Source organism: Schistocerca gregaria, chromosome 8 (genome assembly GCF_023897955.1).
Source record: "Schistocerca gregaria isolate iqSchGreg1 chromosome 8, iqSchGreg1.2, whole genome shotgun sequence".
Taxonomy (NCBI): Eukaryota; Metazoa; Arthropoda; class Insecta; order Orthoptera; family Acrididae; genus Schistocerca; species Schistocerca gregaria.
In genome coordinates, this window is record NC_064927.1 from 230,061,213 (window position 1) to 230,073,515 (window position 12,303).

The 12,303-nt window shown below is 41.0% G+C and overlaps 1 pseudogene; it reads right to left on the reverse strand.

Moving 5' to 3' along the window:
• Positions 1 to 10,297: 10,297 nt before the first annotated feature.
• On the reverse strand, positions 10,298 to 10,414 carry LOC126285527 (5S ribosomal RNA; annotated as a pseudogene).
• Positions 10,415 to 12,303: the final 1,889 nt, after the last annotated feature.

Below are 12,303 nucleotides of genomic sequence, written 5' to 3' on the forward strand. Positions count from 1 at the left end.
AAATAAGCAGTCTTGCATATGCGGATGACTTAGTTGTGATGGCAGATTCGATTGAAAGTTTGCAAAGTATTATTTCAGAGCTACGTCAGAAATGTAAGGACTATGGTATGAAGATTAGCATCTGCAAAACGAAAGGAATGTCAGTTGGAAAGAAATATAAACGGATTGTGTGCCAAATAGGAGGAACATATTTAGCACAGGTGGACAGTTTCAAGTACTTAGGATGCATATTCTCACAGGATGGCAACATAGTGAAAGAACTGGAAGCGAGGTGTAGCAAAGCTAATGCAGTGAGCGCTCAGTTACGATCTACTCTCTTCTGCAAGAAGGACATCAGTACCAAGACTAAGTTATCTGTGCACCGTTCAATCTTTTGACCAACTTTGTTGTATGGGAGCGAAAGCTGGGTGGATTCAGGTTACCTTATCAACAAGGTTGAGGTTACGGATATGAAAGTAGCTAGGATGATTGCAGGTACTAGTAGATGGGAACAATGGCAGGTGGGTGTCCACAATGAGGAAATCAAAGAACAACTGGGAATGCACTCTATAGATGTAGCAGTCAGGACGAACAGGCTTAGATGGTGGGGCCATGTTACACGCATGGGAGAAACAAGGTTACTCAAAAGACTCATGGGTTCAGCAGTAGAGGGTAGGAGGAGTCGGGGCAGACCAAGGAGAAGGTACCTGGATTCGGTTAAGGATGATTTTGAAGTAATAGGTTTAACATCAGAAGAGGCACCAATGTTAGCACTGAATAGGGGATCGTGGAGGAATTTTATAAGGGGGCTATGCTCCAGACTGAACGCTGAAAGGCATAATCAGTCTTAAATGATATGATGATGATGATGATGATGATGATGATGATGATGATGATGATGATGAACATAGATTACATGATACACATAAAACCTTCGACAGGTTATTTGATATACAAGTTTTTTTTTCTCTCCAAAACTACTTTGTGATCTGGTACAGTGAAATCGATCTCAGTGTGGGTAGCGTGCTCTGAGTCAGGGACTATTACTATGACCATAAATATTTTTTTTTGGATATTAGAAGAAGAAACCTGTGTGTTGCTCTTTCTGAATGTCTTAACTTTTTTATGGTCCACCCCCGGTATCTGAGTGGTCAGCGCGACAGAATGTCAATCCTATGGTCCCAGATTCGATTCCCGACTGGGTTGTGTTGTCATCATCATCATCATTTCATTCCTATCGACGCCCAAGTCGTCAAAATGGCGAACAGTCTGCCCGACTGGAGCCCCTGGTCACACGACAATTACATTTAACGCTTTCATGGTAAAAATTTGTTTTGCATAATTTTGAAAAATGAAATGTCAAAAACTGTATTCCTTTTGTTGTAAGTAATACACCTCCCATGTAAAAAGTGTAAAGCTAACCTATTTTCAAAATCACGTCCCAGAAACATTTCGCTACATTCTAGCATTAGACAGATATGAGATACAGACATCCCAACGCTGGAACCTGCATATTACTTTAGTGGGACATACACTATGTGATCCGAAGTATCCAGACACATGGCTGAAAATGGCTTACAAGTTCGTGGCGACCTCCATCGGTAATGCACGAATTCAATGTGGTGTTGGCCCACACTTAGCCTTGATGACAGCTTCCACTCTCGCAGACATGCGTTCAACATGGTGGTGGAAGGTTTCTTGAGGAATGACAGCCTATTCTTCACGGAGTGCTGTACTGAGGAAAGGTATCGATGTCGGTCGGTGAGGCCTGGACCGAAGACGGCGTTCCAAAACATCCCAAAGGTTTTCTATACGATTCAGGTCAGGACTCTGTACAGGCCAGTCGACTGCAGGGATGTTATTGTCGTGTAACCACTCTGCCACAGGCCGTTCATTATGAACGGGTGCTCGATCGTGTTCACTGATGCAATCGCTATCCCCGAATTGCTCTTCAACAGTATACAGCAAGCAGGTGGTTAAAACATCAATGTAGGCGTGTGCTGTGATAGCGCCACGCAAAACGACAAGGGGTGCTAGCCCCCCCCCCCCCCTCCCCCCCTGAAAAATACGACCACACCCCAACACCACCGGCTCCGAATTTTACTGTTGGAACTATGCACGCTGGCAGATCACGTTCACCGGGCATTCGCCATACCCACACCCTGCCATTGGATAGCCATATTGTGTGCCGTAATTCGTCACTCCACACAAAGTTTTTCACTGTTCACTCGTGCAATGTTTACTCTCCTTACACTAAGCGAGGCGTCGTTTGGGATTTACCGACGTGATGTGTGACTTAATCAGCAGCAGCTGGACCATGAAATCCACCTTTCTCACCACCCGCTGTCATATAACTTGCCGTGGATCCTGTTGCAGTTTGTAATTCCTGTGTGATGGTCTGGATAGATGTCTGCCTATAACGCATTGCGAACATTTTCAACTGTCGGCAATCTCTATCAGTCAACAGCGGCCTAAACGTTTTTGTGCTGTAAGTGACCCTTCACGTTTCCACTTCACTATCACATAGGAAACAGTGGACCTAGGGATGTTTAGGAGTGTGGAAACCTTGCGAACAGACGTATGACGGAAGTGACACCCAGTCACCTTACCACGTTCGAAGTCCGTGAGTTCCGCGGAGCGGCCCGTTCTGTTCTCTCACGATGTCTAATGACTACTGAGGCTGCTGATAGGGAGTACCTGGCAGTAGATGGCAATACAATGTATCTAATATGAAAGGTAAATTTCTGGGGGTGTCCGGATAATTTTGATCACATAGTGTATGTATCCCATCTATGAAGAAAGGGTTAAACCAAATCTAGACATTTTTGTAACACATTTAAGACACCGACCGCAAATGATAAAAATTAGATATTCATAGGGTATGCTGCATTTGTTGAATGCTTACAACGGCACGTTAAGAAGAAAGCGTTCCAGCAATATTAGGACCGTTTTCAGAACAATAAATCTAATATTGTGCGTCGATGTTCAAATAGTGATGCAGCACGCAAGCATGCACCGTTCACGGAAGAAACAGAACAGCAATAAAACCATCTGCTGCACTATAATGGTAGCCAACCAGAAATAGTGTTTCCCATTTCTCTATTAAGTCGGCAGGAAAAGTCATTGCCGCTGAATCCTAGGATACAATAAGTAATACTATTTCTGAAAAATATCTTTCAATGTAATTTAATTCTTAGCTTATGTTGCAACATGTACGGAGTGTGTCGGAACTCTCCATTACATAAAACAATATAACCTACTTAACGCTATTCTTTGCATTTTGTAAGCAGTCAGATGTCGATAGCAAAAATCTGAGGGCGAAAGATAGGAGTGCCATTCTAAGCATTGTTGTGAGACGAGGTCTGTCTGTGAGAGTGGAAATAGTAGTGCCGGTTGAGAGCTCGGAGACAGACGACGTGCCACCCTGCCTTCAAATCTTACCACACTCAAGGCCTGATTCCACTTATATTGCCAGGAGAGATATACATGGTTTAACTATGCTTGAAGTTGGAAGTGACGGTAAAATTCGCAAACATAGCAGAAAAGCGATTGCAGGGTTAGGCTCATGATTGTGAGCCCGAGTTTGCAAGAATCCCATGTTTTGCTTCGCAGTGAAAGATGCGTCCTTATCCTCCAAATAATAATAATTATTCTTCACATCTAAATAACATGCATGTTTACTAAATGTGAATGCTCTTTCGAAACTGATAATTTGTTAATCTGGCACTCAGCCATTATTGACACACATGTCATTTATCATTGTCATTGTTAGTACTTGTTCATGATGATTCTAAAGTTTTAAATAGACGATATTAATGAGATACCTTCTCAACAATTATTTAGTAGTTAACAGGACCCAACCAAACAGATTTTTCTTAAATTCATTTTTAGTAACAATAAGCCTTAGCCGCTGCTGCAGCATGCTGCTGCGCATTGCTGTAAACCACACGGAAAAAGGCAGTCACCTAAAGAGGTGAGTACAAACTTGGTGCCAAATCAGAAACCCTGACACACCAGAACATGTCATGTACTCTAGTCCAGTAAATTCCGTTGCGCAAGCCAGATTCTGTATTACTTGAAAATTCTTGTTCAAAAACGCAGTCAGATAACTTATGTATTTATTGTTACAGGTTCATTTGTTCCTGTAGTGCCGGCCGCGGTGGTCTAGCGGTTCTAGGCGCTCAGTCAGGAACCGCGCGACTGCTACGGTCGCAGGTTCGAATCCTGCCTCGGGCATGGATGTGTGTGATGTCCTTAGGTTAGTTAGGTTTAAGTAGTTCTAAGTTCTAGGGGACTGATGACCACAGATGTTAAGTCCCATAGTGCTGAGAGCCATTTTTTTAACCGTGTGTTTGAAAGCGTGTTGTTTTCACTATAAGCACATGTTCTAAAGTGGTAAGCTGTTCCATTTATGGACACGTATTGAAGAAACGCCGCCGGCCAGGGTGACCGAGCGGTTCTAGGCGCTTTAGTCAGGAACCGCGCGACCGCTACGGTCGCAGGTTCGAATCCTACCTCGGGCATGGATGTGTGTGTGATGTCCTATCTGAAACGTTTATTAAAATATGCAGTCAGATACATTATCGAAATGTTAGTTTTAAGTTTTTCATGTAACTATCAGCTGAGGGCTTACATGACAGTGAAAGTGACGCTCATACAACACACACACAGTTTCATGAAGGTTCGATACCGTTCACAGCCGAACATAGGAATTATTGGCTGCAGCTACATTACAGGTATTTGTTGCATATATGTTACAAACTACAGGAAAGAAAACACAGGTAAAGGCATAAATTGGAAACGAAAATTTACAAAATACTTTTCAGTTTAGTGTAAGTCTCTTTTCAACTCGTGCTGAAAAAAAGGACGAGACTTGAACTAGAAAAGAAAAATCAGGAGAATGCACTGGCACTAGTATGCTTTATCAGTGGGATTTAATTACATTTGACAGCATCTAACATAAAGTAATTGTCACATTTTACGGTGTCAGTGACACGTTAGTGAGTCTAAATATGGGTTTAGAAGATGGTAACCAGAAAGCGTGACTATAATATATGGCGACACAGTATTGTCTAAAACTTTTTCTTATTATACAAGTTGTTTGTCAGTAATATGCATTACCTGAAGCCGGTAGTTGGGGCAGCTCCTACTTAAAAGGAAAGCCTGTACAGTGATCTGTGATGTCAATTGTATAGTCCGAGGCCATATAGCCGGTCTCAGCGCGGTCCGCTCGGTAAAGGTCAAAACTTCATAAATAAATAGATTTGCATGCTATAACTGTATCATTTTTTACTTATTGCTCAGTACGTTTGAACGTTTCGAAAGGAAATGATGTACGCGAATTACGCTTATTTGCTTGGGAATCTTTCGCAGCATATATTATGTATAAATTATTGTTTCTCTTCCGACTTAAGCTTACTGCAGTTAAAGAGAAGGTTTCCATTCACTCTATTTGCTTTTATTAACAATTTTACATGTATCGTTTTACTCCGTCTTAGGTTTACTGCAATGTAAAATAAGCTTTTCACCAGAAGCGTTTTGTATATATTTGTAAAGTACCTTTTGTGTCCATTGGTGTCTGTTCCCTTAAGGTACATGTTTTGTAGTCCATTGTTTTTCCTTCGTTGTTAATGGAAGTTGGAGTTGAAAATGACTTTTACGTAGTTAACGAAAGTAAAGTGAAGTGCAAATAATCGCAAATGCCAGAATAAATTTCAGACTCCGCCAACAACGAAGGCAAAAACAGTGAGCTTTGAAACACAAAAACGAGAGGAAAAAACAACAGAGTACACGAAAAATGTTTTGTACATACAAGTGAAACGCAAATGGTGAAAAATTTCTTTTACATTTCAGTAAGCGTTAGGACGCGAAAAGACACTAATAACTGAAATGATGAAGTGACTCTTTTACTTAGCTTCTATAGCCTCTCTGTTCGATGTCCAACTTGTTCAAGAAATCTATGAAGTTATGGCCGGCATACTTCGTAAATTTCAAGGAATTCGCATTTGGCTGTAAGGTAACTGTCTTTCAGTATATCTTTAAATGTTATCACGCATCAAATTACGAATTATCAATAGGAATTTCCCTGGTCTAGCTCTACTAGTTATGAAGAATGTTTTCTTTTTCTTCGTGCTCACAATGTCAAAACTGAGGAGAACAATGAATGGACTTGTAGTGTCCTAACATTTGAAACTATGTTCATTCATTGTCTTCATTATTAAACACCTTTCACACTAGGTGTGGGCAAGTAATCACGTACCTTTCACAAATCACAGTGATTGAGAAGTTACAGTTTTCACAGTAACACTTTATAACATCCAGCGGGATTTTAGTCACAGGTACGTCACAAATAGCCACTGAAACTAGCGTTTGAGCATTAAAACGTTGAACGCTGTGTGCCATTTACTGACCGACGTTCATATTTCATTCTAAGAACTTTGTGTCTCAGCCTGTGAACGTATAGCCTATCTGCGGTTGAAGAAATGAACCAGTAAGCTAGATTGTTCTGGGAAAAACTTTACGCTCGGCGTTCCACCTGGCAGTAGCAGTGATATGTTTGGCTAGAACGTGGAGTGTGATGTTGCACACCCCTCTCAGGCCCCCAGGCACGGTTGTGCAGCGTAGCCCGAGGTCTATCTTTAGTTGAAAACTAATGAATGTGAATGTGTAGCTTAACATTTACGTTCGTACCATATTTAAAGCCTTTACGGGTATTTCACGATAAAAATTTTAAACTGCTATGTAAATTCGGAATATAATAGAGAATAGACATACAAAGAACGCATCTTTTTTTCTCTGGAATAGAAAATAAACTGATGTTAATTACAATACTGATGTCTACAGTTTGTAAAAGTAAGCTACTGAAATGTTCCGAGTACAGATTGTGAGCTTCTCATGGCAATATTGAGAAAAACATCGACCGTTGTTTGGTTGAAACCTCAAGCAGTGAAGAGTTAACGGAATGATGTTGAAAGAAACGAATACTTACCACACTTACCTACATTTGGCCTCTCATTTAGACTCCACTAACCTAAAATACAACCGAGATATAAAAATGTGGAATCATGCCTTCAAAAGATTTACTTTACAACAATTGAATTTAAATTTTGGTTGATTGTGATGTTATTCGGTTCCTAATAGAACATAGTCTTTATCGAAATGAATGACAATGGGTAAACTAAAGATAGTTTTCGAGGAAATGGCTAGGCATACACACAGGCATGGAATGTTTACTGCACATTTTTTGAGGCAAATTGACCGTAAATGCAGTCAGTGGGAAAACTATATTGATTTCAAGAAAGCTAATAAACGACACCTTAGGCTGCTATGAACATCGAAAAGACAGTTTTCCGAGATCTGTCTGTGCTACTATTGCTGAACATGAAATCAAAATAAACGTTCAAATAATGCAATGAACGAGAAAAATCATGATAGGAGGAAAAACGAAACGTGGGAAGGAAATGACTAGTGCTCTGAAACCCCAGCTCATGGAAAAGGATCACATTAAAATTTAGAAAAATCTTATCAGTCCATTTTCATTGAATTTTTTTCGATTTCATTAAATTTCAGAAATGATTCACTTATAAAAGCAAAACCGTTATTTAAAAGTTCAAGATAATATGAAAAAATAAGTTTAAGTTTCTTGGCATTAAAAATGTCATTCAAAGCTGTTAAATACTGTGACAAAAAATGAAAGCCTACATATTGAAAGATATGTAGACAGGAAACGTCGCTGCATCATGGCAATAAAGTCAACAGAATAAATGTAAATAGCTGGAAGAGGAAAGAAGATAAATTGTGGCATAGTAAAATGCAGGTATTCGGTATTTATAAGTACCAAATATTATAAATTAGTAATGGTGATGAAAAAGATTATTACGGTTTTATAATCGTAAACTCAGAAATCTACCTACATACCTACAAAATTATAAATTCAGACACACACACACACTTACACGAAACCAGACAGACATACAAAAATGTTCTACAAAAGCTGTTGTGGAAGAATGTAATGTAATTACTAAATGTAATAGGCTTATGTCCACTATTGGCCATTAAAATTGCTGCAACACGAAGCTGATGTGCTACAGACGCGAAATTTAACCGACAGGAAGAAGATGCTGTGATACGCAAATTATTAGCTTTTCAGAGCATTCAAACAAGGTTGGTGCCGGTAGCGACACCTACAACGAGCTTACAAGAGAAAGTCAGTAGTTGACCGGCTTTGCCTGGTGAAACGTTGTTGTGATGCCTCGTGTAAGGAGAAGAACATCTATCTATATCTACATCGATACTCCGCAAGCCACCTGACAGTGTGTGGCGGCGGGTACCCTAAGTACCTCTATCGGTTCTCCCTTCTATTCCGGTATCGTGGAAAGAAGGATTGTCGGTATGCTTCTGTGTGGGCTCTAATCTCTCTGATTTTATCCTCATGGTCTCTTCGCGAGATATACGTAGAAGGGACAATATACTGCTGGACTCTTCAGTGAAGGTATGTTCTCGAAACTTTAACAAAAGCCCGTACCGAGCTACTGAGCGTCTCGCCTGCAGAGTCTTCCACTGGATGCGTAGCATCACGTTTCCGACTTTGATAATGGTCCGATTGTAGCCTATTGCTGCGATTTATCGTATCGCGACATTGCTGCTTACGTTGGTCGAGATCCAATGACTGTTAGCAGAATATGGAATCGGTGGGTTCAGGAGGGTGATACGGAACGCTGTGCCGGATCCCAACGGCCTCGTATCACTAGCAGTCGACAGGCATCTTATCCTCATGGCTGTAACGGATGGTGCAGCCACGTCTCGATCCCCGAGTCAACAGATGGGGACGTGTGCAATACAACAACCGTCTTCCCGAACAGTTCGACGACGTTTGCAACACCATGGACTATCAGCTAGGAGACCACGGCTGCGGTTACCCTTGACGCTGCATCACAGACAGGACCGCCTGCGGAGGTGTACTCCACGACGAACCTGGGTGCACGAATGGCAAAACGTCATTTTTTCGGATGAATCCAGGTTCTGCTTAAAGCATCATGATGGTCGCATCCGTGTATTGCGACATCGCGGCGAACGCACACTGGAGGTGTGTATTCGTCATCGCCATACTGATGCATCAACCGGCGTCATGGTAAAGTGTGCCTTTGGTTACACGTCTCGGTCACCTCTTGTTCGCATTGATGGCATTTTGAGCAGTGGACGTTACATTTCAGATGTGTTACGACCCGTGGCTCTACCCTTCATTCGATCACTGCGAAACCCTACATAATGCACGACCGCATGTTGCAGGTCTTGTTCGGGCCTTTCTGGATACAGAAAATGTTCGACTGCTGCCCTGGAGAGCACATTCTCGAGATCTCTCACCAACTGAAAACGTCTGGTCAATGGTGGTCGAGCAACTGACTCGTCACAATACGCCAGTTACTGCTCTTGATGAACTGTTGTATCGTGTTGAAGCTGCATGGGCAGCTGTACCAGTACACGCCATACAAGCTGTGTTTGACTCAATGCCCAGGCGTATCAAGGCCGTTACTACGTCCAGAGGTGGTTGGTCTGGCAACTGATTTCGAAGGGTCTACGCACCCAAATTGCGTGAAAACGTAATCACTTGTCAGTCTTAGTACAATATATTTGTCCAATGAACATCCGCTTATCATCTGCATTTCTTCTTGGTGTAGCAGTTTTAATGGACAGTAGTGTAGCTGTCTGTAACTATTGTGTACCCTGTTTCACTTTGAAGTATTTAGTGCTTTTTGTGGAACATCAAATGGTTCAAATGGCTCTGAGCACCATTTGACTTAACTTCTGAGGTCATCAGTCGCCTAGCACTTAGAACTAATTAAACCTTACTAACCTAAGTACATCACACACATCTATGCCCGAGGCAGGATTCGAACGTGCGACCGTAGCGGTTGCTCGGCTGCAGACTGTAGCGCCTAGAACCTCACCGCCACTCATGCCGGCTGTGGAACATCCATGAGGCCCTTCTGCATATCTCTGCATTTGAACGAATGTTTCATAGTCATTATCTTAAGACATACATAAAAGCTGACAGTGTTGACGTAGCTAAGACATTGTCACATACATATAAGCTGCATATTAACAGTAACACATAAAGCACTCCGTCTTCAGGTCACAAGTGGCCCATCGGGACCATTCGACCGCCGTATCATCCTCAGGTGAGGATGCAGATAGGAGGGGCGTGTGGTCAGCACACCGCTCTCCCGGTCGTTATGATGGTTTTCTTTGACCGGGGCCGCTACTATTCGGTCCAGTAGCTCCTCAATTGGCATCACGAGGCTGAGTGCACCCTGAAAAATGGCAACAGCGCATGGCGTCTGGATGATCACCCATCCAAGTGCCGACCACGCCCGACAGCGCTTAACTTCGGTGATCTCACGGGAACCGGTGTATCCACTGCGGCAAGGCCGTTGCCAGCAGTAACACATGCACACAGCTATTTTCAAACAATTCAGTTGTGAGCTTACGAAGGCTACATAGTGCATTTACATGTACCTGAAGTTAAATTTCTATTTGTTGATAGGCTATAAATAATAAAAAAATCTTACTTTCCATATAGTATATTCACATCCGCACGAATTTTTCCATTTTGTGGAACAATTCATAATTTTAGAGAAATGTAGTTAGCCTCTTTCAGCACTGAAAAATTAAAAGCATTTTTCGCTCAGTTGCACTGAATAACTAACGTGTAATCTAAGCTTCAGTTTGCTACAGATAGCCTAATATGTGGGAGATGTGCTGATGTGGTAGCTATTCTTTATTGAGTTTTAGTTTACTGGGCAGACCTGTATGAAAGTTCTTTTCTTTTTTTCAACATGCAGTTAACTGGAAGTTATAGCTGCAGAAATCAGAAATGAATACTGCAGCCAGACCGTTTTTTATTATTAGCAACAAACAATAAAGAGGGAGTATAGTGGCACTTGAATTTGAGGAAGCTAATATTCTCGAAGAAGCATCTGGGTGACATTTATTTACGTTAACGATAGCTGTTCCCTTCTTCATTAAATTAACCTCTTCTAAGAACTTAAAACAAAACAAAACCTCGCCCTTGAACTTGAATAAAGAGTGAAGTTCTTCCTGTGAATTCTTGTTAATCATTTCTTCTACATTTTTCTATCCTCTAGAAGTTTAAATATTGTCATTTTTGGTCCTCCGTCGCATTTTATTGAGTGAGTCGGCACAGAAGAACGAAATGGCATTTCTATTGTAAAAATATCATCATAGTTTGATCGAAGATACAAATAGTCCAGTATACTGCACGCAAAGAAGAAGAATTCCCTTTCGATCACACAGTAATTTCTCTCACGAACGAACTAAATTACAGCAAATAGAGTGCAATGCGAAACCTTTATACGATGCCATATTGTGACGTCACTCAATATGTGCACTGACTTTTGGGAGGTGCTGGTAGAGGACAATGAAAGAAATAAAAAATCCGGACAAACAAAACCCAAGAGACTAGTGGCTTCCACAGTATGCTGTATTACGAGTGATGTGCATGAACGCCTTATAATGGAATCCCTGAGGATCCCAATTACGGATATTTATACATCTCCCCAACAGCGCCTGTACACGTTAAAAAGTACCAGGGGTGTTCGTAAAGGATTACCGACCATCCGCAATGAGTCCCAGGATTTCATTGACACTATCAACAGGTCTGTAGTACACCAAACCTTTTAAATATTTCCGTACAAAAATATTCAACGAGTAGAATTCGGGGAAACTGGGAGTCAGTTGTAATGGCGAACCACGATCGCTATACTTGTCGTCGAGATTAAAGTTGCCAGTACTTGTGTATGTGGGCTGATGATAGAATGAAATATGGGCAGTTTATCGTTTGGTAATTTACATCTCGCTTGAGGTATTCTTAACCCTAGGATGCATCGTGCCGAATACACACATGAATGCATATGCAGGGCCTCGAAGACCCTGCCCTAATTTAAAATTTTTCTCTTTTGATATAATCGTTCTTTAGAGTTAAATTTATTTCTGTCAAATTTATTGTCATACTGAAAGCTTCCTAAGATACAGTAACAGTATCTGCTGGGCCTGATGGACATTTTATTAATTTTTTAAAAAAGACTCTAAGAGTGAATTTTTATTAGTTACATCCATTTACATACAACATATAGAAATAATTTTATTAATTCTGTTATAAGTTGCAGTTTACATTTAATAACATTTATTAGAACCAATTTCTTCAATTAAAACATACTCATTATTCACAATATTATGTATATAGGCAATATTTTGACAAAAAGTTATTATTCATTGTTCACAGAAAATTTCATTTTTCTTAGTACA